Raw genomic sequence first — 27,452 nt, 5'->3', positions numbered from 1 at the left:
AAGCAAGAGAGTTGCAGAAAACCAACTATTTCTGCTTTAATGACTATGCCAAAGTCTTTGACTGTGTGGATCACAATAAACTGTGGAAAATTCTGAAAGTGATGGGAATACCAGAACACCTGACCTAACTCTTGAGAAACCTGTATGCAGGTCAGGAAGCAACAGTCAGAAGTGTACGTGGAAAAACAGACTGGTTCCAAATAGGAAAAGGAGTGTGTCAAGGTTGTATATTTTCACCTTGCTTATTTAACTTATATGCAGAGTGCATCATGAGGAACGCTGGGCTAGAAGAAGCACAAGCTGGAATCAAGATTGCTGGGAGAAATGTCAATAACCTCAGATATGCAGATGACACTACCCTTATGGCAGAAAGTGAAGAGGAACTCAAAAGCCTCTTGATGAAAGTGAAAGAGGAGAGTGAAAAGGTTGGCTTGAAGCTCAACATTTAGAAAACAAAGATCATGACATCTGATCCCATCATTTCATGGGAAGTAGATGGAAAAACAGTGGAAACAGTGTCAGACTTTATTTTTTTAGGCTCCAAAATCACTGCAGATGCTGATTGCAGCCATGAAATTAAAAGACTCTTACTCCTTGGAAGGAAAGTAATGACCAATCTTGATAGTATATTAAAAAGCAGAGACATTACTTTGCCAACAAAGGTCCGTCTAGTCTAGGCTATGGTTTTTCCTGTGGTCATGTATGGATGTGAGAGTTGGGCTCTGAAGAAAGCTGATCACCAAAGAATTGATGCTTTTGAACTGTGGTGCTGGGGAAGTCTCTTGAGAGTCCCTTGGACTGCAAGGAGATCCAACCTGTCTATTCTAAAAGAGATCAATCCTGGGTGTTCATTGGAAGGACTGATGCTAAAGCTAAAACTGCAATTCTTTGGCCACCTCATGCGACGAGTTGACTCACTGGAAAAAACTCTGATGCTGGGAAAAGTTGAGGGCGGCAGGAGAAGGGGACGACCGAGAATGAGATGGCTGGATGCCATCACCGACTCTGTGGACATGAATTTGAGTGAATTCCGGGAGTTGGTGATGGATAGGGAGGCCTGGCAGGCTGTGATTCATGGGGTCGTGGAGAGTCGGACACGACTGAGCAACTGAACTGAACTGAACTGAATTGAACTGATAATGAATTGGTGATGGATGGGATGGAGAGGGAGGTGGGAGGCTGTTTCATGCTGGGGAACACATGTAAACTTCGGGCAGATTCATGTCAATGTATGGCAAAACCCATACAATAATGTAAAGTAATTAGCCTCTAATTAAAATAAATAATTTTTTAAAAATTACATAGATTTAAATTAAATTTTAAATTTAACTAAAAATTGCATGAGTTTAAATTTGAAAAAAAAAAAAAAAAAACCAAAAATAAAATGTAGTAACCAATGAAATGGATTAGAAAATACAGAAGCAAATGAACATATACCTGCTAATTTAAATATATGAAAACTGGCACTCAGACTAATGGTGAAAGAATGTCTTTATCACAACATGTTATGTTCAGTTCAGTTCAGTTCATTTCAGTCGATCAGCTGTGTCCGACTATTTGCGACCCCATGAATCACATCATGCCAGGCCTCGCTGTACATAACCAACTCCCGGAGTTCACTCAAACTCATGTCGATCGAGTCGATGATGCCATCCAGCCATCTCATTCTCTGTCGTCCCTGTCTCCTCCCACCCCCAATCCCTCCCAGCATCAGACTCTTTTCCAGTGAGTCAACTCTTCGCATGAGGTGGCCAAAGTATTGCAGTTTCAACTTTAGCATCAGTCCTTCCAATGAACACCCAGGACTGATCTCCTTTAGAATGGACTGGTTGGATCTCCTTGCAGTCCAAGGGACTCTCAAGAGTCTTCTCCAGCACCACAGTTGAAAAGCATCAATTCTTCGGCGATCAGCTTTCTTCACAGTCCAACTCTCACATCCATACATGTCCACTGGAAAAACCATAGCCTGGACCAGACAGACCTTGTTTGGAAAAGTAATGTCTCTGATTTTTGATATGCTATCTAGGTTGGTCATAACTTTCCTTCCAAGGAGTAAGCGTCTTTTAATTTCCTGGCTGCAATCAGAATCTGCAGTGTTTTTGGAGCCCATATAAATAAAGTCTGACACTGTTTTCACTGTTTCCCCATCTATTTCCCATGAAGTGATGGGACCAGATGCCATGATCTTCGTTTTCTTAATGTTGAGCTTCAAGCCAACCTTTTCACTCTCCTCTTTCACTTTCATCAAGAGGCTTTTGAGTTCCTCTTCACTTTCTGCCATAAGGGTGGTATCATCTGCATATCTGTGGTTATTGATATTTCTCCTGGCAATCTTGATTCCAGCTTGTGCTTCTTCTAGCCCAGCGTTCCCCATGATGTACTCTGCATATAAGTTAAATAAGCAGGGTGACAATATACAACCCTGACGCACTCCTTTTCCTATTTGGAACCAGTCTTTTGTTCCATGTCCAGTTCTAACTGTTGCTTCCTGACCTGCATACAGGTTTCTCAACAGGCAGGTCAGGTGGTCTGGAATTCCCATCTCTTTCAGAATTTTCCACAGTTTATTGTGATCCACACAGTCAAAGGCTTTTTCATAGTCAATGAAGCAGAAATGGATGTTTTTCTGGAACTCTCTTGCTTTCTCCATGATCCAGCGGATGTTGGCACTTTGATCTCTGGTGTTTCTGCCTTTTCTAAACCTGCTTGAACATCTGGAAGTTCATGGTTCACATATTGCTTAAGCCTGGCTTGGAGAATTTTGAGCATGACTTACTAGCATGTGAGATGAGTGCAATTGTGTGATAGTTTGAGCATTCTTTGCCATTCCCCTTCTTTGAGATTGGAATGAAGACTGATCTTTTCCAGTCCTTTGACCGTTGCCGAGTTTTCCAAATTTGCTGTCATATTGAGTGCAGCACTTTCATGGCATCATCTTTCAGGATTTGAAATAGCTCAATTGGAATTCCATCACCTCCACTAGCTTTGTTCGTAGTGATGCTCTCTAAGGCCCACTTGACCTCACATTCCAAGATGTCTGGCTCTAGGTGTGTGATCACGCCATTGTTAGCTTTGTTTAGCTGCCTTAACTATTAAGAAAAATGTAAAATCAGTTGCCTATTTCACCCTGTTCACCTAGGATTCCTCTTCACCTGAGAAAGCAGTCAAGGGAAGTTCTGATTGTTCAGTTCTTATGCATTATTTTTTAAATATTTTTAATATCATTCTTACATTCAGCAAATTAATTTCTGGAATGATTAGTGATGTAAATTTAAAAATAAGTTGATCCCACAAAACACTTAGTTGTGCAATGAGAAACACACTTGTATAATATTAGGGTAAAGGAAGAATATTTGGAACATTACTGTATAAGCAAAAGTATAACAGAAAAGGCAAAACATAGAGAAATTAAATGGAAAAAAGCCTAGCATGGGGAATATTAATAATATGTCAAAGAGCTATTATTTGTGATATATCTTAAATATTAAACAGGGGTATGAATTCAGCCAAAATCAGTGGTTAAATTATATTACTAGATAATTAATAAAGGAAAAAATTCAAAATACCTATTAATATGTTTAGATCATGTGGAAATACACATTTAATGGTGTAACTCAGAAACATGAAAGTCACGGAAAACTTTGTAAAAAGTGTTTTAGAATTTTTTGCTGTAAATTATATTGCTATTTGGGCTTTCCTGGTAGCTCAGCTGATAAAGAGTCCACCAGCAATGTAGGAGACCCCGGTTCGATTTCTGGGTGAGGAAGATCCCCTGGAAAAGAGCATGGCAACCCACTCCAGTATTCCTGTCTGGAGAATCCCCAAGGACAAAGGAACGTGCCTGGCTACAGTCCATGGGGTTGCAAAGCGTCGGACATGATTGAGGGACTAAGCATACATACACTTATTTCTATTGTTGAAGATGTATGAAAGGTGTTTCCAATACTTGCTGCAAGATTGTTAATTGGATTTGCCTTTAAATAAATATTTCCTTTTACCTGGAATGTAGATCTGGTACAATTTGATATGGAGAAATAACCTGTGTGTATTTCTTTTTTAATTCTGTTTTGTGTGTGTGTAATAAAGCACATAAATAAATAAAATAACTATTCTCCAATTAAAATAAATAAATAAATTTTAAAATTTGCCATTTTAGTCATCTTATCTGTTCATGACAAAGGCATTAATATGTTAGCATTTTTGTGCAAAAATCACCACCATCCAACTTCAGAATATTTTCATCTTCCAAAACTGAAACTCTGTACCTATTGGAAAATAACTCTCAATTCTCCTTTCTTCCCCAACTTAGACAACCACCACTCTACTCTGTCTTTATAATTTGACTACTCTAGGTACCTCATGCAAGTGGAATTATAAAATATAATTTTGTGTCTGCCTTATTTTATTTAGCACAATGCCTTCAAGTTTCACCCACATTATAGCATATGTCAAAATTTATTTCTATTTTAAAGCAGAATAATATTCCACTGTATATATGTACCACATTTTATTTATCTATTCATGCATCAGTGGACATTTGGGTGGTTTAGTGTTTTGTGCTATTGTGAATAATGCTGCTATGAACATGAGTGTACACTTATCTCTTGTAGTCCCTGATTTCAATTTTTGGGAGGGTATAACCAGAAGTGAAAATACTGGGTCATATGCTAATTCTATGCTTAATTATTTGAGGAACTGACAATATTTATTAATTATTTGAGGTAGTGCCAATATTTTCCAAAGCATCTTTGCCATTTTATATTACCACTAGCAATGTTCAAAGATTCTAATTTCTCCACATCCTCACCAACATATTATTTCCTGGTCATTTTTTTTTATTATTATTATTTCTATTTTCAAATAATACCCGTTTGAATTGGCATGCACTGGGTTTAGCTTCTTCTTATTCCTTTTTTCTTTTTTTCATGGAAAGATCACTTTTGTTGACAAGTTAGAGCCAAAATAGACAGCTTCACCGAACAACAGAAATAAGACAGTCTCAAGTAGATATACTGTAAATTTGCAGCAGACAGTTTCAATTTTCAGCAGAAGGTTGATACTCTTCACCTTCACCCTATCCCTCAGCACTATCCACTCCAACCTTCTCATAATACTTTTCAAGTGCAAGCATGTCCTCATGGGCATCAGGAAATTATCTTTCCTTAACATCCTCACCAGTATATCTGAACAAAGATGCACTTGGCATGCATTAGGTCAAACTTGTCTAGCCAAAACCAGGCTTCAGTAATGGCTGTGGTGTTGCTCAAGATCATGGTCCTTTGGACAGGTTTCCACTAGATTTTACAGTAGGATGCTGGTAATTAGGGTCAACTTTGAAGGCAGTGGGATGCCAGACCACAAACTGGATGGTGCACTTGGTCTTGATAGTGGCAGTGGCGGTACTGAAACCTTTGGGAGCCATATCACCACAGTACAACAGGCAGCAAGTCATGTATATGCCACAGTGAAGTTTACATTTCATCATCTAATTTAGGCTGGATGAAACATGCATTGGTGGTCTCTGTTACAATAAGATGTTTGTGGTAGAACTTCTCAGCAGAGATGATGGGGGCAAATGTGGCCAGAGGGAAATGCATGCAGGGATAGGGCACCAGGACGGTCTAGAATTCTGTCACACCAACATTCTGGGCTCCATCAAATCTAAGTGAAGCAGCAATGACATACACAATGGGCTAATACGGTTACGTATAAGTTGGTTAAGGTTAGTATAGTTTGAGTGCTCAATATCAATTCAATATCAAGATTTTTACAGCAGGTGTCATAGATGACCTCATTGTCTATTATCAAGACACAATCAGAGTGTTCAAGTAAAAATTAAGTTGCAGGGCAAAACTATAGCCATGGAAACATTGGGAGCCTGGATAAATGGAGAACTCCACCTAGAACATCATGCCATCATCAGCTGAAAGGGCATTCCATCAGGATGAAGGTGAACCAAAAACTAATTCTCCCACAAAAACTATGGAAAGCCAAGGTGTCCTGAAGATTTTTGCACTGGTCAATCACTTTTAAATGTGGTCTGAGACAAGGTCAGTGATCTACTTGTGAATGGTGTAGTATCCATGGGCACAGTTAGTTAGCAACTTCCTTGCCTTTAAAGAGGCACTCAAGGTGGAAGAGCTGGTGGTCAGTGCCAATGTGAACTTCATAATGGCCATGGGTTCTAGATCTGGAAACACTACCTTGACCACCTGCTTGCCAGCATTCATCTCACTGAAGAGGGTATAAAAAGAGTCATCTCCTCCCTTAATGGTCTTGTCATTTTTCATCTAGTCATCGGGATGGATATTATTTTTCAGGAAGTAGATCTCTAAGCAAACATTGACAGACTGGACTCCAGTCCAGCCAATGTGGAATGAGAGAGTCACACATGAATGGAACTTGTAATACTTTTCAGAGCTTGAGGAGGTAAGGGGAGAGCAAAAAGGATCACCCACTGACACACTACCAAGAAGTCTGGGGAAGATGTAGTGAGAGGCTGTTTGGTCCTGAGAAACACATATACAACTTTCTGGTCCATTTGTCTGGAGAATGGGCATCAGATTCACCGTATGCCTCTTTTTTACCCCACTGTTTTGCTTTAGAAAAAGTCCTAATTTATCATTACTTTAAAAGAGCAAATGTTATTTACATAATTGCTCAAGCAGGCCTTTAAAGAGGTATTTTATTTAAAATGTATATGTATGTGAGCTTTTTCCTACAGTAATTAATTTTTTTTTTCACCTGGAAGGCTCGTTTATTTATTTATTTATTTATTTTGACCTTTGTTGGCAAAGTAATGTCTCTGCTCTTTATTTATTTATTTTTTTTACATTTTTTTAAAATTTTACAATATTATATTGGTTGGTTTTGCCATACATTGACATGAATTCGCCCCAGGTGTACATGAGTTCCCCCTCCTGAAACCCCCTCTCACCTCCCTCCTCCCTTTATCCTCCCTCTGGGTCATCCCCACACACCAGCCCCGAGTATCCTGTAACATGCATTGACCCTGAACTGCTGATTCGTTTCACATATGACAGCACACATGTTTCAATGTCATTCTCTCAAATCATCCCACCCTCACCCTCTCCTACAAAGTCCCAAAGACTGTTCGATACAACTGTGTCTCTTTTGCTGTCTCATATACAGGGTTATATTTCCATCTTTCTAAATTCCATATATATGTGTCAGTATACTGCATTGGTGCGTTTCTTTCTGTCTTACTTCACTCTGTATAATAGGCTCCAGTTTCACCCACCTCATTAGAACTGGTTCAAATGCATTCTTTTTAATGGCTGAGTAAAACTCCATTGTGTATATGTACCAAAGCTTTCTTATCCATTCGTCTGCAGATGGACATCTAGGTTGCTTCCATGTCCTGGCTATTATAAACAGTGCTGCGATGAACACTGGAGTACATGTGTCTCTTTCAATTCTGGTTTCCTCGGTGTGTATGCCCAGGAGTGCAATTGCTGGATCATATGTCAGTTCTATTTCCAGTTTTTTGAGGAATCTCCACACTGTTCTCCATAGTGGCTGTACTAGTTTGCATTCCTACCAACAGTGTAAGAGGGTTCCCTTCTCTCCACACCCTCTCCAGCATTTATTGCATTAGACTTTTGGATAGCAGCCATTCTGACTGGTGTGAAATGGGATCTCATTGTGGTTTTGATTTGCATCTCTCTGATTATAAGGGATGTTGAGCATTTTTTCATGTGTTTGTTAGCCATCTTTATGTCTTCTTTGGAGAAATGTCTGTTTAGTTCTTTGGCCCATTTTTTGATTGGGTCATTTATTTTTCTGGAATTGAGCTGCAGGAGCTGCTTATATATTTTGGAGATTAATCCTTTATCCGTTGCTTCATTTGCTATTATTTTCTCCCATTCTGAAGGCTGTCTTTTCACCTTACTTATAGTTTCCTTTGCTGTGCAGAAGCTTTTGATTTTAATTAGGTCCCATTTGTTTATTTTTGCTTTTATTTCCAATATTCTGGGAGGTGGGTCATGGAGGATCCTGCTGTGATTTATGTCGGAGAGTGTTTTGCCTACGTTCTCCTCTAGGAGTTTGATAGTTTCTGATCTTACATTTAGCTCTCTAATCCATTTTGAGTTTATTTTGGTGTATGGTGTTAGGAAGTGTTCTAGTTTCATTCTTTTACAAGTGGCTGACCAGTTTTCCCAGCACCACTCATTAAAGAGACTGTCTTTTCTCCATTGTACATTCTTGCCTCCTTTGTCAAAGATAAGGTGTCCATACGTGCGTGGATTTATCTCTGGGCTTTCTATTTTGTTCCATTGATCTATATTTCGGTCTTTATGCCAGTACCATACTGTCTTGATGACTGTGGCTTTGTAGTAGAGCCTGAAGTCTGGCAGGTTAATTCCTCCAGTTCTATTCTTCTTCCTCAAGATTGCTTTGGCTATTCGAGGTTTTTTGTATTTCCATACAAATTGTGAGATTATTTGTTCTAGTTCTGAGAAAAATATCGTTGGTAGTTTGATAGGGATTGCATTGAATGTATAAATTACTTTGGGTAGTATACTCATTTTTACAATATTTATTCTTCCAATCCACGAACACGGTATATTTCTCCATCTATTAGTGTCCTCTTTGATTACTTTCACTAGTGTTTTATAGTTTTCTATGTACAAGTCTTTTGTTTCCTTAGGTAGATATATTCCTAAGTATTTAATTCTTTTCGTTGCAACAGTGAATGGAATAGTTTCCTTAATTTCTCTTTCTATTTTCTCATTATTAGTGTATAGGAATGCAAGGGATTTCTGTGTGTTGATTTTATATCCTGCAACTTTACTGTAATCATTGATTAGCTCTAGTAGTTTTCTAGTAGAGTCTTTAGGGTTTTCTGTGTAGAGGATCATGTCATCAGCGAATAGTGAGAGGTTTACTACAGTAATTAATTTCAAGAGAAATTTCATTATGTGTCTTTTACAGAGCCCTAAAATGAGAGTCAACAAAAATCAAATAAACCCCAATGTGTGGGAATGCTTCTGGCCTGTTCCCCATTAGAAGCCTGAGCATGGGAGCTCCAGAGACCAAATCAGAAAATTTTCTAGAGCTGAATAGTTCGGCTAAATCAATTATGAAAGAAGTAGTCAACTGGCTCTGGCAGGCTCACCCCTAGAGTAAAACTAACAGAACAGAGGGTGGAGTTCTGAGTCACTGAAGTGATCTAAACACAGAGAGATGGAACTAATTGAGCTTCAGGGATAGTAGAATTTCAGTTATGTGAAGGGTGGTGAAATAAAGTAGTATTCATCTGCCTGACTTGGAGGAGGTTTAGAGGTATCCTTGGTGTCAGTTCTGTTCAGTTCAGTCACTCAGTCATGTCCAATTCTTTGCGACCCCATGGACTGCAGCATGCCAGGCCTACTTGTCCATCACCAACTCCCAGAGTTTACCCAAATTCATGTCCATTGAGTCAGTGATGCCATCCAACCATCTCATCCTCTGTCGTCCCCTTCTCCTCTGACCTTCAATCATTCCCAGCATCACGGTCTTTTCAAAAGAGTCAGTTTTTCACATCAGATGGCCAAAGTATTGGAGTTTCAGCTTCAACATTAGACCTTCCAATGAATATTAGGGCCTGATTTCCTTTAGGATGGACTGGTTGGATCTCCTTGCAGTCCAAGGGACTCTCAAGAGTCTTCTCCAACACCACAGTACAAAAGCATCAATTCTTTGGCACTCAGCTTTCTTTATAGTCCAAATCTCACATCTATACATGACTACTGGGAAAACCATAGCCTTGCTAGACAGACCTTTTTTGGCAAAGTAATGTCTCTGCTTTTTAATATGCTGTCTAGGTTTATCATAACTTTTTTTTCCAAGGAGTAAGTGTCGTTTAATTTTATGGCTGCAATCACCATCTGCAGTGATTTTGGAGCCCAAAACATACTCATTGTGAGATATGTCACCCTTTCACTGTGTTGGATGATGACTACTGGACTGCACTTGCTACCAATAGTCAGTGTATGTCTTGTTAGTGCCAGTGTACTATAGGTAATAAAGCACTTCCTGCAAGCCTTTTCTGTTTCCCAGGGCTCTCTGCATCCCTTAAAAAATTGTCTTTGTCTAAATTCTTAAGAAATAAAATAAAGATAGTTTGCTTATTTGATACTTCATTTTTGATTGTTGAAATTTATAGCTATAAATTTTTTACGGAGCTCTGATTTTTCATGGATACACATTCATTCATCCTATCCATGTGGGAATCATTCCAGGGAATCTGTGGATACCAAAATCTGTGGATATTCAAGTCTCTCATATAAAATGATGCAGTATTTGCACATAACCTACATAATTCTCCAATACACTTTAAATCATTTCCAGATTATTTCTAATACCTAATAAAATGTAAAAACCATGCAAATAATCTGACATACAGCAAATGCATGTTTTACTTTTTAGAACTTCCTGTAATTTTTATTTTTTTAAATATTTTCTGTAAATGGTTGATTAAATCCACAAATGCAAACCCTGCAGATACAAAAAGCTGACCCTTACATCAATATATAAAGTTCCCCTTTGCCCTTATATCAATTTAAGACAGTCTATATTCTCTGATATTAGTATAACCAATCCAACTCTCTTTAGTTAATATTTGTGTGGAATCTGCTTTCTCCATATTCTTACTTTCAGTCAATATGTGTTCACAGATTTCTCATAGCTGGGCCTCTAATAGTGCATGGTTGGATCCAGGTTTTTCTTTTTTTAAGGATTTTTTAAAAGTTTTATTTATTTTTGGCTGTACTGGGTCTTCATTGCTGCACAGGATTTTCTCTAGTTGTGGCAAGCAGGGACTACTTTTTAGTTGCAATGCATAGACTTCTAATTGAGATTGCTTCTTTTATTGCAGAGCGTGGGCTGTAGGGCATGTGGGCTTCAGTAGTTGTGGCTCCTGGCTCTAGAACACAGGCTCAATAGTTGTGGTGTGGGGGCTTAGTTGCTCCACAGCATGTGAAATCTTCCTGAATCAGGAATTAAACCTGTGCCTTCCTGCACTGACAGGAAGATTCTTTATCACTAAGCCACCAGAGAAGCTCTGGATCCTGTTTTTTATCCATTCTAAGTCTTGCCACGGGAATTTCATCTATTTATATTTAAAGTATGGAGAAGGAAATGGCAAGCCACTCCTGTATTTTTGCCTGGGAAATCCATGGACAGAGGAGGCTGGTGGGCTACAGTCCGTGGGGTTGCCAAAGAGTCAGACATGACTAAGCCACTAAACAACAAACAACAAAATTTAAGTCAGTTCTAAGAGATAAGGATTTTCTTTTGCCATTTTGTTTTTTTCTGTAGCTCTGACATTGCTCCATCACTGCTTTCTTAATAAGTCAGCCAGTTTTCATAGCGATACCTTTTAATTCCCTTCTCATTTCCTTTTGAGTATATTCTATAGATATTTTCTTTGTGATTACCATGTTAAATGCATAAAATATCTTAAAGTAATAATAATCTATGTTAAATTGATAGCAACTTAACTTCAATAGCATACAAATCTTTATTCCTGTATAGCTCCCACTTTATAACATATTTATATATTTTGTACACTTTAGCATAAATTTATACGAGGGTCATTCTGAGTGGTGTGAGGTGATAACTCATTGTAGTTTTGATTTGCATTTCTCTAATAATTGGTGATGTTGAGCATCTTTTCATGTTCTTTTTAACCATTTGTATGTATGTTATCTTTAGAGAAATGTCTTTAGATATTCCACACACTTTTGATTGGGTTGCTTGTTTTTCAGATTGAGCAGCATGAGCTGTATGTATATTTTATAGGTTAATCCTGTGTTGGTTCCTTCATTTGCAAATATGTTAGCCCATTCTTAGGACATTTTTTTGTTGTTTTTCATTTCATTTACAGCTTTCTTTGCTCTGTGAAAGCTTTTTAGTTTAATTAGGTCTCATTTTTAAAATTTGTGTTTTAAGTTTCATTGTTCTAGGAGATGGATCAAAAAAAGATCTTATTGTGATTTATGTCAAAGCATGTTTTCCCTATGTCTTTTGTAAATGTTTTATAATATCCGGTCTTTAATTTAGTCTTCAATCCATTTTATCTTCATTTTTATGTATGGTGTTACGGTGTGTTCTAACTATTCTTTTAGATGTAGCTGTCAAATTTTTCCCAGTACCACTTATTGAAGAGACTGTCTTTTTTCCATTGTATAGTCTTGTCTTCTTTGTCATAGATTAGGTGAATGTAAGTGTGGGTTTATCTGTGAACATTCTATTCTGTTCCATTGATATATATTACTTTTTTTGTGGTAGGACCATACTGTTTTGATGACTGTAAATTTGTGATATAATCTGAGGTCAGGGAGCCTGATTCCTCTGGCTCTGTTTTTATTTCTCAAGAGTGCTTTAACTATTTGGGGTATTTTTGTTTCCATACAAATTGTAAAACTTTTTGTTCTAATCTGTGAAAAAATGAACTGGTAGTTTGATAAGGATTACACCAAATCTGTAGATTGTTTTGGGTAGTATAATCATTTTCACACTATCAATTCCTCCAATACAAGACTATGGTGTATTTCTCCATCTGCTTGTGTCATCTTTGATTTCTTCCATCAGTATCTAATAGTTTTCTGAGTCTTTTGCCTTCTTAAGTAAGTATATTCTTAGGGATTTTAGTATTTTTAAGCCAGTGGTAAAGGGGATTGTTTCCTTAATATCTCATCTGAGCTTTTGTTTTTAGTGTATAGAATTGAAAAATATTTCTATGTATTAATTTTATATTCTTCAACTTTACCAAATTCATTGATGAGATCTAATAGTTTTCTAGTAGCATCTTCAGGATTTTCTATATATAGAATCATGTCATCTGCAAACAATCACAGTTTGCAGTTACTTATTTTATAATTTGGAACTTTTTTTTTCTTCTTCACTAATAAATGTTGCTAGGACTTACAGAACTATGTCAAATAAAAGTGACAAGAGTGGACAACCGTCTGTTATTTCTAATCTTAGAGGAAATGCTTTCAGCTTTTCACCATTGAGAATGATGTTAAATGTAGGTTTGTCACATATGAACTTTATTATATTGGGGTAGGTACCCTCTATACCTGTATAAAAACTTTCTAAAGAGTTATTATCTTCAGTTCAGTTCAGTCGCTCAGTCGTGTCCGACTCTTTGCGACCCCATGTATCACAGCACACCAGGCCTCCCAGATGGGTGTTATACATTGTTGAAAACTTTCTCTGCATATATTGAGATTATTTCATGTTTTTTGTTTTTCAGTTTGTTAATATGGTGAATCACATTAAATGATTTGACTATATTGAAGAAATCTTGCATATATGTGATAAGTCCTACTTGATTATGATGTATGGTACTTTTAATCTGTTGTCAGATTCAGTTTGCTAGTCTTTTGTTGGAGATACTTGTATCTATGTTCATCATTGTTATTGGTACGTAATTTTATTTTTGTGTGAAATATTTCTCTGGTTTTGATATCAGTACGATTGTGGCCTCATAGAATGAGCTAGAATTTCTTCCTCCCTCTGCAATTTTTGAGAAGAGATTCAGAAGGAATGATTTTAACTCTTCACTAAATATTTGGCAGAATTCACCTGTGAATCCATTTCATCCTGGATTTTGTTTATTGAAAGATATTTAATCACAGTTTCATTTTCAATACTTGTGATTGGTCCATTTATACTTTCTATTTCTTCTTGGTTCAATCTTAGAAGATAGTATCTCTCTAAGAATCTGTTTCTTCTTGGTTGTCCATTTTATTGGCATATAGTTGCTTGTAGCAATCTCTTGTTATTCTTTGTATTTCTGTGTTCTCATTTGTAACTTCTTTTTTTAATTTCTAATTTTATTGACTTGAATCTTTTCCCTTTTTTTTCTTGATGAATCTGGCTAAAGTTTTATCAATTTTGTTTATTTTCTCAAAGAACCAGGTTTTAGTTTCATTGATCTGTCTTACTGTTTTCTTTTTTAAAATTTATTTATTTTAATTGGAGGCTAATTGCTTTACATTATAGTATTGGTTTTGCATACATTGACATGAATCTGCCCCATGTGTACATGTGTTCCCCATCTTGAACTCCCCTCCCTCCTCCCTCCCAATCCCATCCCTCTGGTTCATCCCAGTACACCAGCCCCAAGGCATTGAAACATGTATATTATCTTATTGTTTTCTTCATCTCTATTTCATTTATTTTTCCTCTGGTCTTTATGATTGCTTTTCTTCTACTAACTGTGAGGGTTTGTTGTTCTTCTTTCTCTAGTTGCTTTAGGTATAAGATCAGCTTGTATATTTGAGATTTTTCTTATTTTTTGAGGTAAGACTGAATTGCTATAAACTTCACTCTTTGAACTGTTTTTGCTGCATCCCATAGGTTTTGAGTCATTGTGTTTTCACTGTCATTTTTTCCTATGATTTTTCAAATTTCTTTTGTTTCTTTAGTGATCCCTTGGTTATTTACTAAGGTATTGTTTAGCCTCCTATGTTTGTGCTTTTATACATTTTCCCCCTGTAATTGATTTCTAATCTCACAGAGTTGTGATCTGAAAATATGCTTGATGTGACTTCAATCTTGTTAAATTTACTGAATTTTCATTTGTGACCCAAGATGTTATCTGTCCTAGAGAATGTTCTACATCCACTGGAGAAGAAAATGTACTCTGCTGTTTTCAGGCAATGTTCTATAAATATCAATTAATTCCATCTGTTCTATTGTGTCAGTTAAAGCTTGTGTTTCCTTACTGATTTTTTGTCTGGATAGTCTGTATACTGGTGTAAGTGGGGTGTTAAAATCCTCCACTATTATTGTGTTATTGTCAATTTCCTCTTTTATGGCTGTTGGCATTTGCCTTATGTATTGAGATGTTCCTATGTAGAGTGTAAAAAAATACTTATAATTGTTACATCCTCTTCTTGGACTGATCCTTTGATCATTAAGTAATGACATTCCTGTCTCTTCTAACAACCTTTATTTTATTCTATTTATTTTACATGAGTATTGCTACTCTAGCTTTCTTTTGATTTCCTCTTTCATGGAATATCTTTTTCATGGCCTCACTTTATATATGTGTCCCTGGGTCTGAAATGAGTCTCTTGTAGACAGCATATAAACAAGTCTTGCTTTTGTATCAGTGCAGCCAGTCTATGTCTTTTTGTTGAGCATTTAGTCGATTTACATTCAAGGTAATTATCTGTATGTATGTTCCTGTTATCATTTTCTTAATTGTTTTGGACTTGTTTTTCTGTTCTTTTTTTTCCCTTGTGCTTCCCAACTAGAGAAGTTCCTTTAGCATTTGTTATAAAGCTGTTTTGTTGGATTAATTCTCCTAGATTTTGCTTATTTGTAAAGTTTTCAGTTTCTTTGTCAAATTTGAATGAGATCATTTCTTGGTGGAGTAATCTTGATTGTAGACTTTTTATTTCATCACTTTATATATATCTTACCACTCCCTTCTGGTCAGCAGAGTTTTATGTTGAAAAAATTAGTTGATAACCTTATGGGAATCTTATGGGGCTATGTTATTTGTTGCTCTTCCCTTGCTGCTTTTATTATTTCTTTGTATTTAATATATTTTAGTTTGATTAATATGTGTCTTGACATGTTTCTCCTTTGGTTTTTCCTGTATGGGACTCCTTGTACTTCCTGAATGTGGGTGACTATGTCATTGCACATGTTAGGGAAGTTTTTTACTATAATCTCTTCAAATATTTTCTCAGACACTTTCTTTTTTCTTTTTCTAGGACCTATATAATTTGAACATTGGTGCATTTAATGTTATCCCAGAGGTCTCTGAGACTGTCCTGATTTCTTTTCATTCTTTTTTCTTTATTCTACTCCCCAGCTAGTATTCCTACCTTTCTGTCTTCCAAATCACTTATTCATTCTTCTAGTTCAGTTATTCTGCTATTGATTCCTTCTAGTATATTTTGCAGTTCAGTTACTTTGTTATTAATCACTGTTTGTTTGTTCTTTAGTTCTTCTAGTTACTTATTAAACTTTCCTTGTATTTTTCTGATTCATGCCTCCATTTTATTTCAGAGATTTGGGATCATCTTTACTATCATTACTCTGAATATTTTTTCAGTTCGGTTGCCTATTTCCTCTACATTTATTTGGTCTTGTAGGTTTTTACCTTGCTGCTTCATCTGTAACATATTATTTTTTGGTGAGTGGGGCTGTGTTCTTGTCTTGCTGGTTGTTTGACCTTAGGCATCCAGCTTTGGAGTTTGAAGGCAATTGAATGGAGCTGGATCTAGATCCTGAGGTGAGGAATACTGGGATAGCTCAGAGAAATTAATATTCCTTGGGGTCTGAAGCTCTGTTATTCTAGTGGTTTGGGCTCAGAGCTCCCACTGCAGGAGCTCAGACCTGACCTCCACACTGGGAACCAAGACTCTGCAAGCCACACAGTGAAAAACAAACAAACACACATACAAAAAACCCAACCAAACAAAAAGGAGAAGAATAATAGCATACAATAAAAATAAAATAAAATTTGTTGCTGTTTAGTTGCTAAAGTGCATCCAATACTTTTGCAACACCAGGGACTATAGCCCACCAGGATCTTCTGTCCATGGGATTTCCCAGGCCACAATATTGGAGTGGGATGCCATTTTCTTCTCCAGGGGATCTTCCCAACCCAGGGATAAAACCCACATCTCCTGCATTGACAGGTGGATTCTTTACCACCGATCCACCTGGAACAAAGTAAAAAGGATATCTCAGTCACAGATGCACAGATCTCAATATTAGGCCTGTAACTTCATGCCCCCAACAGTTGCCACTCCCGACTGAGAACTCAGCAATGACTTTAAACAACTTAGGAGTCCCCCACCACAAACAGTACACCTAACTGCAGAGTTCCAATAATTGATTCCACCAAACTGTTCGAGTCCAGTCAGCATCCCTGTCCCACCACGAAGCCCAACCAGTGGACCCATTCTGACCAGAGATCTTACTCAAGAGCCCCACCTGACCAGGGAGCCAAATCAATAGGCTTACCTAATCAAGGAACATAGCCAGGAGTCCTGTCCAGCAGCAGAGACCCAGTCAACAGTCCCAACTAAATCAAGAGGCCCTGCCTAAGCAGGATATCTTACCAGTGGCCCCTCTGACTAGTGAGTCTAGCCAGTAGCCCTGACTGATCAGAGAGCCTAGTAAACAGTATTAACTAGTTAACATTACTAGCACTCTCAAACAGCAGAAGAGCATAGCCCATGACCCTACCTGACCATAAATCCCAGCCGGGTGCCCCTACCCAATTTGGAGATCCCCAACTTCCTCAACTGACTGCAAAGATCACCCATTCAGCCCTATCAAAACATGCAGCACAGTCAGCTAGGGCCAACTTACAGCAGACCATCAGCCGTGGTTTCTATCAACATGCAGATGCAAACAGTTGGTCCATGTAGAACCCCAGACCAGGTGAAGTTATTTCTTTACTGAAGACAATCTCTAGAGAATGGAAGAGGTGATCTCTTCGTCAACTGTAAAAGGAGGCATGAAAAATTTCTCAAATAAACAAAACTTCAAGGAGTTTGTCATTACTTGATCTTCTTTTAAAAAGTGTAAAAGGGAGTTCTTCAACTTGAAATGAATAAATATTAAGCTGAAACATGAAAGCATATGAAAAACAAATCTAACTGGCAAAGGCACAGTCATACCTCAAGGATATTGCAGATTCAACTTCAGACCACTTCAATAAAACAAATATCACAATAAAGCAAGTCACAAGAACTTTTGGTTTCTCAATGCATATAAAAGTTATGCCTATCCCAGACTGCAGTTTATTAAGTGTGCAATAGTGTTATGGCTATAAAACAATGCATATATACTAATTTTTAAAAGTTTATTGCCAAAAAATATTAATCATCATTTGACAATAAAGGTTGCCAAAAGCCTTTAATTTGTTAAAAATGTAGTATCTGCAAATCTCAGTGAAGTGAGGCACAGTAAAACAAAGCATGCCTATAAAGGTACAGTCAATCACAGAATGTTTTAATACTCTAATGGTGGCACATAAATCATTTTTAACTCTAATATGAAAGTCAAAAGTATTAAGAATAAATATTATTAGAATACTTTTTAATAGACAATATAAAAATAAACTCATAAATTTAAAATATAAATGTGTGAGGAGAAGTAAATTACAAAGGTTTCACATGAGATTGAAGTTAACTTCCTGCCAGGTTAAGATAGACTATTACAACAGTAAGAATTAAAAAGCAAGCTTCATTGTAACAACAAAGAAAAATCCTATGGTAGATGAAGAAAACAATTCATATAAAACAGAAATAAAGTAAAGAATAGAAGTGAAATAAATAATTAAATACTGGGCAGAAGAACTGAATAGATATTTTTCCAAAAGGAAATTCAGATGCACAATAGGCACATGAAAAGATACTCAGTATCACTAACTATCAGGGAAATACAAATGAAAACCATGAAGAGATATCACCTCACCCTTGTCAGAATGGCTATCATCAAAAAGAACACAAATAACAAATGTTAGCATGAGTGTGGAGAAAAGGGAACCCTCTTACACTGTTGGTGGGAATATAAATTGGTGCAGCCACTGTGGAAAACAGTATAAATATTTCTTAAAAAAAACTAAAAACAGAACTACCATATGACCCAGCAATTCCACTCCTGGATATATATTCAAAGTGCAACCTTTAAAAATTGTACAAAAATTTTTAAAATACTATAAAACAATAGAAAAATATCAACAAAAGTAATTTTTTAAAAAGATAAAATTGACATTTAGCCAGATGTACCAAGAATAAAAGAGAAAGAATAAATAAATTAATCAGTAATGAAAGAGAAGACATTATAACTGATGTCACACAAATAAAACAACCATAATAAAATATTATGAATAATTATGCAGCAACAAATTAAAAACTTAGGGGAAATTAACAAATTTTTAGAAACACAAACCTACCAAGACTGAATCAAGAAGAAATGTAAAGTCTGAAGAGATGAGTAGCAAGGACATTTAATCATTAATCTAAACTTCCCAAAAAACTACAGCCCAGGAACAGAAGACATTGCAAGCAAATTGTACAAAACATGTAAAGAATAGCAATTTGCAATTCTTCTGAAAAATAGAAGAAACGAGAATACTTCCAAACTCATTCATTGAGACCATCATCTTCCTAATTACAAATACAAAGACACCATAAGAAAATAAAACTACAATTCAGTATCTCTAACAAATATGAATGTCAATATCCTTAATAATATATAAGCAAGCAAAATTCAACAACAAATTACAAGGATAAAACACCTTGACCAAGTGAGATTTATCCCTAGCATGAAAGACTGGTTCAATATAAATAAATCAATCAATGTGATACACTGCAAAAATCCTATCAATTGATGCAGAAAAAGCATTTAACAAAATTTAAAACACGTTCATGTAAAAACTCTCAAAAGATTAATTACGCAAAAAGCTTACCACAACATAATAAAGGCCATACAGGAAAAATGCACAGTGTGAACTTTGGTTTCTAGTTCCATATACAAGAAACTTGAAAGTCACCACTCCATGCTAACAATAAGCACAAAGGTGAACAGATTAAAAAAAAAAATCAACAACTCTTCTTGAAAGCCAGTTTAATTCATAATTGTCAAAATTTGAAAGCAATCAAGATGCATTTCATTAGGTGAAAGGATAAACTGTGGTATAAAGGAATGACATATTATTCAACACTAAAAATAAATGAGCTATCAAACCATGAAAAGATAAGGAGAAATTTTAAATGCATATTACTAACTGAGAAAAGAAAAAAAAATAAGAAAAAGTTGCATAATATGTTTCTAACTATGTGACAGTCTGGAAAAGGTAAATTAAGGTGAAAACACAAAGTTCAAGGGTTGCCAGTGGTGTATGTGAGGGGAGCAATGAATAGGAAGAGAAGAGAGGATGTCTGGGGGGAAAAAAGTGAAAGTTAGTCACACAGTTGTAACCGACTCTGCAATCCCATGGACTGTAGTCCACCAGGCTCCTCTGTCCTTGGAATTCTCCAGGCAAGAGTACTGGAGTGGTTTGCCATTTCCTTCTCCAGGGGATCTTCCTGACCCCGGGATCGAACTCAGTTCTCCCGCACTGCAGGCAGATTCTTTACCAACTGAGCTTTAAGTAAGTAAATTAGGTGTGTACTTTAAATATAGATCATTTTAATGGGCTTGATGCATCACACTGATGTGTGAGATAACCAACCACACCCAAAATGAAAACTGGCCCTCCTGCAGAGTATAAGAAGAAATCCACGAAAGTCATTCTTCGCACTATGGCAGTAATATTCCATTAAAGGTGTCTGTAATTATATATTGGAGGGAAAGAGAAGTGTTGTAGCAAGGAAAATAATTTGCTCGTTTAAAAGTATATCTACATCTCTATTTCCTTTCTATGCAATTATTTTACATATTTTCAAAATCTGTCATCTGCAGAGAGCTCTATGAATGCTATTAGCATAAGTGGTCCTCTAGTCAAAAATTAGGGCAGTGAATATACTCTCTATAAAGTTATGATGGACAAATGTCACTATACATTTATCAAACTTACAGAATGTATAACACAACAGTGAACTTTAAGGTACTATGGATTTTGAGTAACTATGATGTATCAGTAATTCCTCCTAGGAAATAATATACCGTTTTGGTGGCTGATACGAAATATGGGAGAGTTTGCACATGTGGAAGCAGGGGAATATACGAGAAATCTTTGCACCTTGCTCTCAATTTTGTTGTAAACCTAAACTTGCTCTAAAAAAATAAAATAAATTAAATATAAAATACACCCTTCAAGAAACCAAAACTGAAAAAGGATAATGTACTCCAATGCTCATTGCAACACTGTTTACAATAGGTAGGATATGGAAGCAACCTAGATGTCCACCATCAGATAAACCGATAAAGAAACTGTGGTACATATATACAATGAAATATTACTCAGCCATGAAAAGGAACATATTTGATTAAGTCCTAATGAAGTGGATGAATCTAGAGCCTATTTTACAGAGTGAAGTCAGAAAGAGAAAAGTAAATATCATATATTAATGCAAATATATAGAATCTAGAAAGATGTTATTGATAAACCTACTTACAGGGCAACAATGGAAATGCAGACATAGAGAACAGATTTATGGACATAGACTGGGAGAGAAGAAGGGGAGAGTGGGACAAATGGAGAGAGTAACATGAAAGCATATACACTATCATGTGTAAAATAGATAGCTAATGAAAATTTGCTGTATGACTCAGGGAAACCGAGTAGGAGGGAGTTGATACATGTATACCTATGGCTGACTTATATTGATACATGGCAGAAAGCAACACAATATTGTGAAGAAACTTTCCTTCAATTAAAAAATAAATGGTTGGAAAAAGATAAACCCTCAGCTAACACATTGCTCAATATTGAAAAACTTAAATCCTTTTCTCTGTAAACGGGAGCAAGGCAAGTATACTTATCTTACCAATTCTATTCAACGTAGTATTGGAAGAAGATTATATGGTTGGATGGCATCTCCAACCCAGTGGACATGAGTCTGAGCAAGCTCCAGGAGATGATGAAGGACAGGGAAGTTTGGCGTGCTGCAGTCCATAGGATCACAAAGAGTCAGACATGACTGAGCAACTGAACAACAATAACATGTAAAGGAATGAAATTGAATTATTATTATTTATTATATACAAAATAGTTTTAAATATATGAAGTTTTTTAACATAATATGAGACTGTAAACCCCTAGAAGAAAATACAGAAGAAAAACTTTTTGATATTGACCTTGGCAATGATTTATTAGATACATCATAAGAGTAAGATTGTTGTTGTTGCTTATCCTCTGACTCTTTTGCAACACCATGGGCTGTAGCCCACAAGGCTCTTCTGTCCATTGGATTTCCCAGGCAAGAATACTTGAGTGACCTGCCATTTCCTTCTCCAGGGGATCTTCCTGACCCGGGGATAGAACCTGTGTTTCCTACATTGCAGGCTGATTCTTTACCACTGAGCCACCTGGGAAGACCATAAGTGGGATTACATCAAACTCAAGGGCTTTCCCACAGCAAAGGAAATAATCAAAGACGTGAAATGACAACCTACATAATGAGAGAGAATATTTGCAAGCCATATACCCAATAAGGAGTTACTTTCCAAAATATGTATAAGAACTTCTTTTTTATTTTTATTTTAATTACTTTACATTACTGTATTAGTTTTGCCATACATTGACATGAATCTGCCCCGGGTGTACATGGGTTCCCCATCTTGAACACCCCTCCCACCTCCCCCCCCATCCCATCCCTCTGGTTCATCCCAGTACACCAGCCCCGAGCATCCTGTATCATGCATCGAACTTGGATTGGCGATTTGTTTCACACATGATAATGTACATGTTATACTTAGTACAAAAAGTAAAAATAACCTAATTAACAAATGAGCAAAGGATCTGAATAAATATTTCACCAAAGAAGACATGCAAGTGACTAACAAGTAAATGAATAAATTGCTCAGCATCACTAATTATTGGAGAGATACAACTAAAAACCTCAATGTGATATCAAGTCCCACTTGCTAGGCTGATAAAAAACAAACAAACAGACAAACCTAAAGATGACAATGTTGTCAATGTTGTGGAGAAACTGGAACGCTTCTACTTTTGAAGGGGAAGTGTATGCTTATTATCTTTGTTATTGCCGATGGCAATATGAGTATGTACAAATGTCCAAACTCATCAAATTACAAGCACATTTATTATGTACATTTTTGTATATCGATTATACCTCATAAATCACTGCAATAATTTTCTAGAATTTCATAAGTTGATCACACAAAGTATATAGAAGTGCAAATGGCCAAAAGTTGCTGCAAAATTACTGAAATAAAATAATTATATAAATATACATACCCTACCAAATTTCAAGGCTTGTTATAAACCTATAATTATTAAATTGGAATATTACTTGTGTATAATCTCAGATATGCAGATGGCACTATCCTTATGGCAGAAAGTGAAGAGGAACTCAAAAGCCTCTTGATGAAAGGGAAAGAGGAGAGTGAAAAGGTTGGCTTGAAGCTCAACATTCAGAAAACAAAGATCATGGCATCTGGTCCCATCACTTCATGGGAAATATATGGAAAAACAGTGGAAACAATGTCAAACTTTATTTTCTTGGGCTCCAAAATCACTGCAGATGCTGATTGCAGCCATGAAATTAAAAGATGCTTGCTCCTTGGAAGGAAAGTTATGACCAACCTTGATAGTATATTAAAAAGCAGAGACATTACTTTGCCAACAAAGGTCCATCTAGTCAAGGCTATGGTTTTTCCCGTGGTCATGTATGGATGTGAGAGTTGGACTATGAAGAAAGCTGATCTCTGAAGAATTGATGCTTTTGAACTGTGGTGTTGGAGAAGACTCTTGAGAGTCCCTTGGACTGCAAGGAGGTCCAACCAGTCCATTCTAAGGGAGATCGATCCTGGTTGTTCATTGGAAGGACTGATGCTAAAGCTGAAACTCCAATACTTTGGCCACCTCATGCGACGAGTTGACTCACTGGAAAAGACTCTGATGCTGGGAAAGGTTGGGGGCGGGAGGAGAAGGGGAGGACCGAGAATGAGATGGCTGGATGCCATCACCGACTCTGTGGACATGAATTTGAGTGAACTCCGGGAGTTGGTGATGGACAGGGAGGTCTGGCGTGCTGTGATTCATGGGGTCACGGAGAGTCGGACACGACTGAGCGACTGAACTGAACTGAAGGGCAAACCTGCTTAAAAATAAAAGTATGGACAACAAAAAGAAACAACAAACTTATGGATTCGTGTATATTATGAAAGTTACAGTAAGCAACAGTGGAGAAAGAAGGAACTAATTGAAAGATAATGAGAAGAAAATCGGTCATCTATATGGAAAAGTATGCATCTCTAATTCAAAGCATCAATTACTGAAACATTAAAGATCTAAATTAAAAAATAAAATTATAAACCCCTTAAAATAAAATATAAAGGAATATTTTAAGCTATGTATATAGGGAAGAATTTCAAAATACTAACTGCAAAATAAATGAGAAATAAATCGGGGTGCTACATAATTAAGGGTCTTCCTTGGTGACACAGTAGTCAAGAATACACCTGCCAATGTGGGAGATGTGAGTTTGATCCCTGGGTCAGAAAGATGTACTGGAGAGGGAAATGGCAACCCATTGCAGTATTGTTGCCTAGGATTCCTATGAACAGAGCAGCCTGGAAGGCTATAGTCCATGAGGTCTCAAAAGAGTCAGACAGGACTTAGAGACTAAACAACAGCAACAAATATATTTTTACCATCAAAAAACAACTTAAAAAGGTGAAAATATGAACAGCATATATAGAGAGAATATCTATAAAAATGTGAAATAGTAGTATTTGTATCCAGAATACAGAGAAAACAACATAAAAATATTGCTGAAACGCAATCAAAAGCACTTGATTTAATTAAAAAAGAGGCATAAATAAGCATTTTATAGAAGAAAAATATAAATTGCCAATAAACATAAGAAACTGAATTTTAGAAAAAGAAGCCAAATAAGACTATAATGATATAATATTTATATGATTTAATCTCACAATAATAAAGAAATTGGACAATACAAAGTTTTTTATATAAATAGTGTGAGTGTAAATTTATCAACTATTTTGTTTAATAGTTTGGCATCAGTTAATAATGCTAAACATACATATACCCTATGGTTCAGCAACCACACCTAGGTTACACGTTCAAGCAAGTAAAAAAAAAAATTAGAGGAGGAATATATTTATTCAAAAAAATGAAAACTGTGTTTTAAACAGTCAATAACAAACTTCCTTATTATTATATTATTTTTTAAATTTTTTTTATTTTTTTTTAATTTATAATTAATTAATTTTTTTTTATTGGAGGCAAATTATTTTACAATATTGTATTAGTTGGTTTTGCCATACATTGACATGAATTCGCCACGGGTTTACATAAGTTCCCCCTCCTGAACCCCCCTCCCACCTCCCTCCTCCCTTTATCGTCCCTCTGGGTCATCCCTGCATGCCAGCCCCGAGCATCCTATAACATGCATTGTCCCTGAACTAGTGATTCATTTCACATATGACAACATACGTGTTTCAATGCCATTCTCCCAAATCATCCCACCCTCACACTTTCCCATAGAGTCCCAAAGACTGTTCTATACATGTGTGTCTCTTTTGCTGTCTCGTATACAGGGTTATCATTTGCATCTTTCTAAATTCCATATATATGCGTTAGTATACTGTATTGGTGTTTTTCTTTCTGGCTTACTTCACTCTGTATAACAGGCTCCAGTTTCATCCACCTCATTAGAACTGATTCGAATGTACTCTTTTTAATGGCTGAATAATACTCCATTGTGTATATGTACCAAAGCTTTCTTATCCATTCGTCTGCAGATGGACATCTAGGTTGCTTCCATGTCCTCGCTATTATAAACAGTGCTGCAATGAACATTGGAGTACATGTGTCTCTTTCAATTCTGGTTTCCTCGGTGTGTATGCTCAGGAGTGCGATTGCTGGATCATATGGCAGTTCTATTTCCAGTTTTTTGAGGAATCTCCACACTGTTCTCCATAGTGGCTGTACTAGTTTGCATTCCCACCAACAGTGTAAGAGGGTTCCTTTCTCTCCACATCCTCTCCAGCATTTATTGCATGTAGACTTTTGGATAGCAGCCATTCTGACTGGTGTGAAATGGTATCTCATTGTGGTTTTGATTTGCATCTCTCTGATTATGAGGGATGTTGAGCATTTTTTCATGTGTTTGTTAGCCATCTGTATGTCTTCTTTGGAGAAATGTCTGTTTAGTTCTTTGGCCCATTTTTTGATTGGGTCATTTATTTTTCTGGACTTGAACTGCAGGAGCTGCTTGTATATTTTGGAGATTAATCCTTTATCCGTTGCTTCATTTGCTATTATTTTCTCCCATTCTGAAGGCTGTCTTTTCACCTTACTTATAGTTTCCTTTGCTGTGCAGAAGCTTTTGATTTTAATTAGGTCCCATTTGTTTATTTTTGCTTTTATTTCCAATATTCTGAGAGGTGGGTCTTGGAGGATCCTGCTGTGATTTATGTCGGAGAGTGTTTTGCCTATGTTCTCCTCTAGGAGTTTGATAGTTTCTGGTCTTACATTTAGCTCTCTAATCCATTTTGAATTTATTTTGGTGTATGGTGTTAGGAAGTGTTCTAGTTTCATTCTTTAACAAGTGGTTGACCAGTTTTCCCAGCACCACTTGTTAAAGAGACTGTCTTTTGTCCATTTTATATTCTTGCCTCCTTTGTCAAAGATAAGGTGTCCATAGGTGCGTGGGTTTATCTCTGGGCTTTCTATTTTGTTCCATTGATCTATATTTCTATCTTTATGCCAGTACCATACTGTCTTGATGACTGTGGCTTTGTAGTAGAGCCTGAAGTCCGGCAGGTTAATTCCCCCAGTTCCATTTTTCTTCCTCAAGATTGCTTTGGCTATTCGAGGTTTTTTGTATTTCCATATAAATTGTAAGATTATTTGTTCTAGTTCTTTGAAAAATATCGTTGGTAGCTTGATAGGGATTGCATTGAATGTATAAATTACTTTGGGTAGTATACTCATTTTTACAATATTTATTCTTCCAATCCATGAACATGGTATATTTCTCCATCTATTAGTGTCCTTTTTGATTGCTTTCAGTAGTGTTTTATAGTTTTCTATGTATAAGTCTTTTGTTTCCTTAGGTAGATATATTCCCAAGTATTTAATTCTTTTTGTTGCAACAGTGAATGGAATAGTTTCTTTAATTTCTCTTTCTATTTTCTCATTATTAGTGTATAGGAATGCAAGGGATTTCTGTGTGTTGATTTTATATCCTGCAACGTTACTGTAATCATTGATTAGCTCTAGTAGTTTTCTGGTAGAGTCTCTAGGGTTTTCTGTGTAGAGGATCATGTCATCAGTGAACAGTGAAAGTTTTACTTCTTCTTTTCCAATTTGTATTCCTTTTATGTCTTTTTCTGCTCTGATTGCTGTGGCCAAAACTTCCAGAACTATGTTGAAGAGTAGTGGTGAGAGTGGGCACCCTTGTCTTGTTCCTGACTTTAGGGGAAATGCTTTCAGTTTTTCACCGTTGAGGATAATGTTTGCTGTGGGTTTGTCATATATAGCTTTTATTATGTTGAGGTATGTCCCTTCTATACCCACTTTCTGGAGGTTTTTTATCATAAATGGATGTTGAATTTTGTGGAAGGCTTTCTCTGCATCTTTTGAGATAATCATATGATTTTTATTTTTCAGTTTGTTAATGTGGTGTATTACGTTTATTGATTTGCGGATATTGAAGAATCCTTGCATTCCTGGGATAAAGCCCACTTTGTCATGATGTATGATCTTCTTAATATGTTGTTGGATTCTGACTGCTAGAATTTTG

The 27,452-nt window shown here is 36.4% G+C and overlaps 1 pseudogene; it reads right to left on the bottom strand.

The window, feature by feature from the left end:
• Positions 1–5,171: 5,171 nt before the first annotated feature.
• Positions 5,172–5,832, bottom strand: LOC129564283 (tubulin alpha-1C chain-like; annotated as a pseudogene).
• Positions 5,833–27,452: the final 21,620 nt, after the last annotated feature.

This window comes from Moschus berezovskii, chromosome X, assembly GCF_049115385.1.
Source record: "Moschus berezovskii isolate FMDL1 chromosome X, NW_MosBer_1.0, whole genome shotgun sequence".
Classification (NCBI taxonomy): domain Eukaryota; kingdom Metazoa; phylum Chordata; class Mammalia; order Artiodactyla; family Moschidae; genus Moschus; species Moschus berezovskii.
The sequence above is the reverse complement of the archived record's forward strand: the minus strand, read 5'-3'. Positions and strand labels throughout refer to the sequence as shown.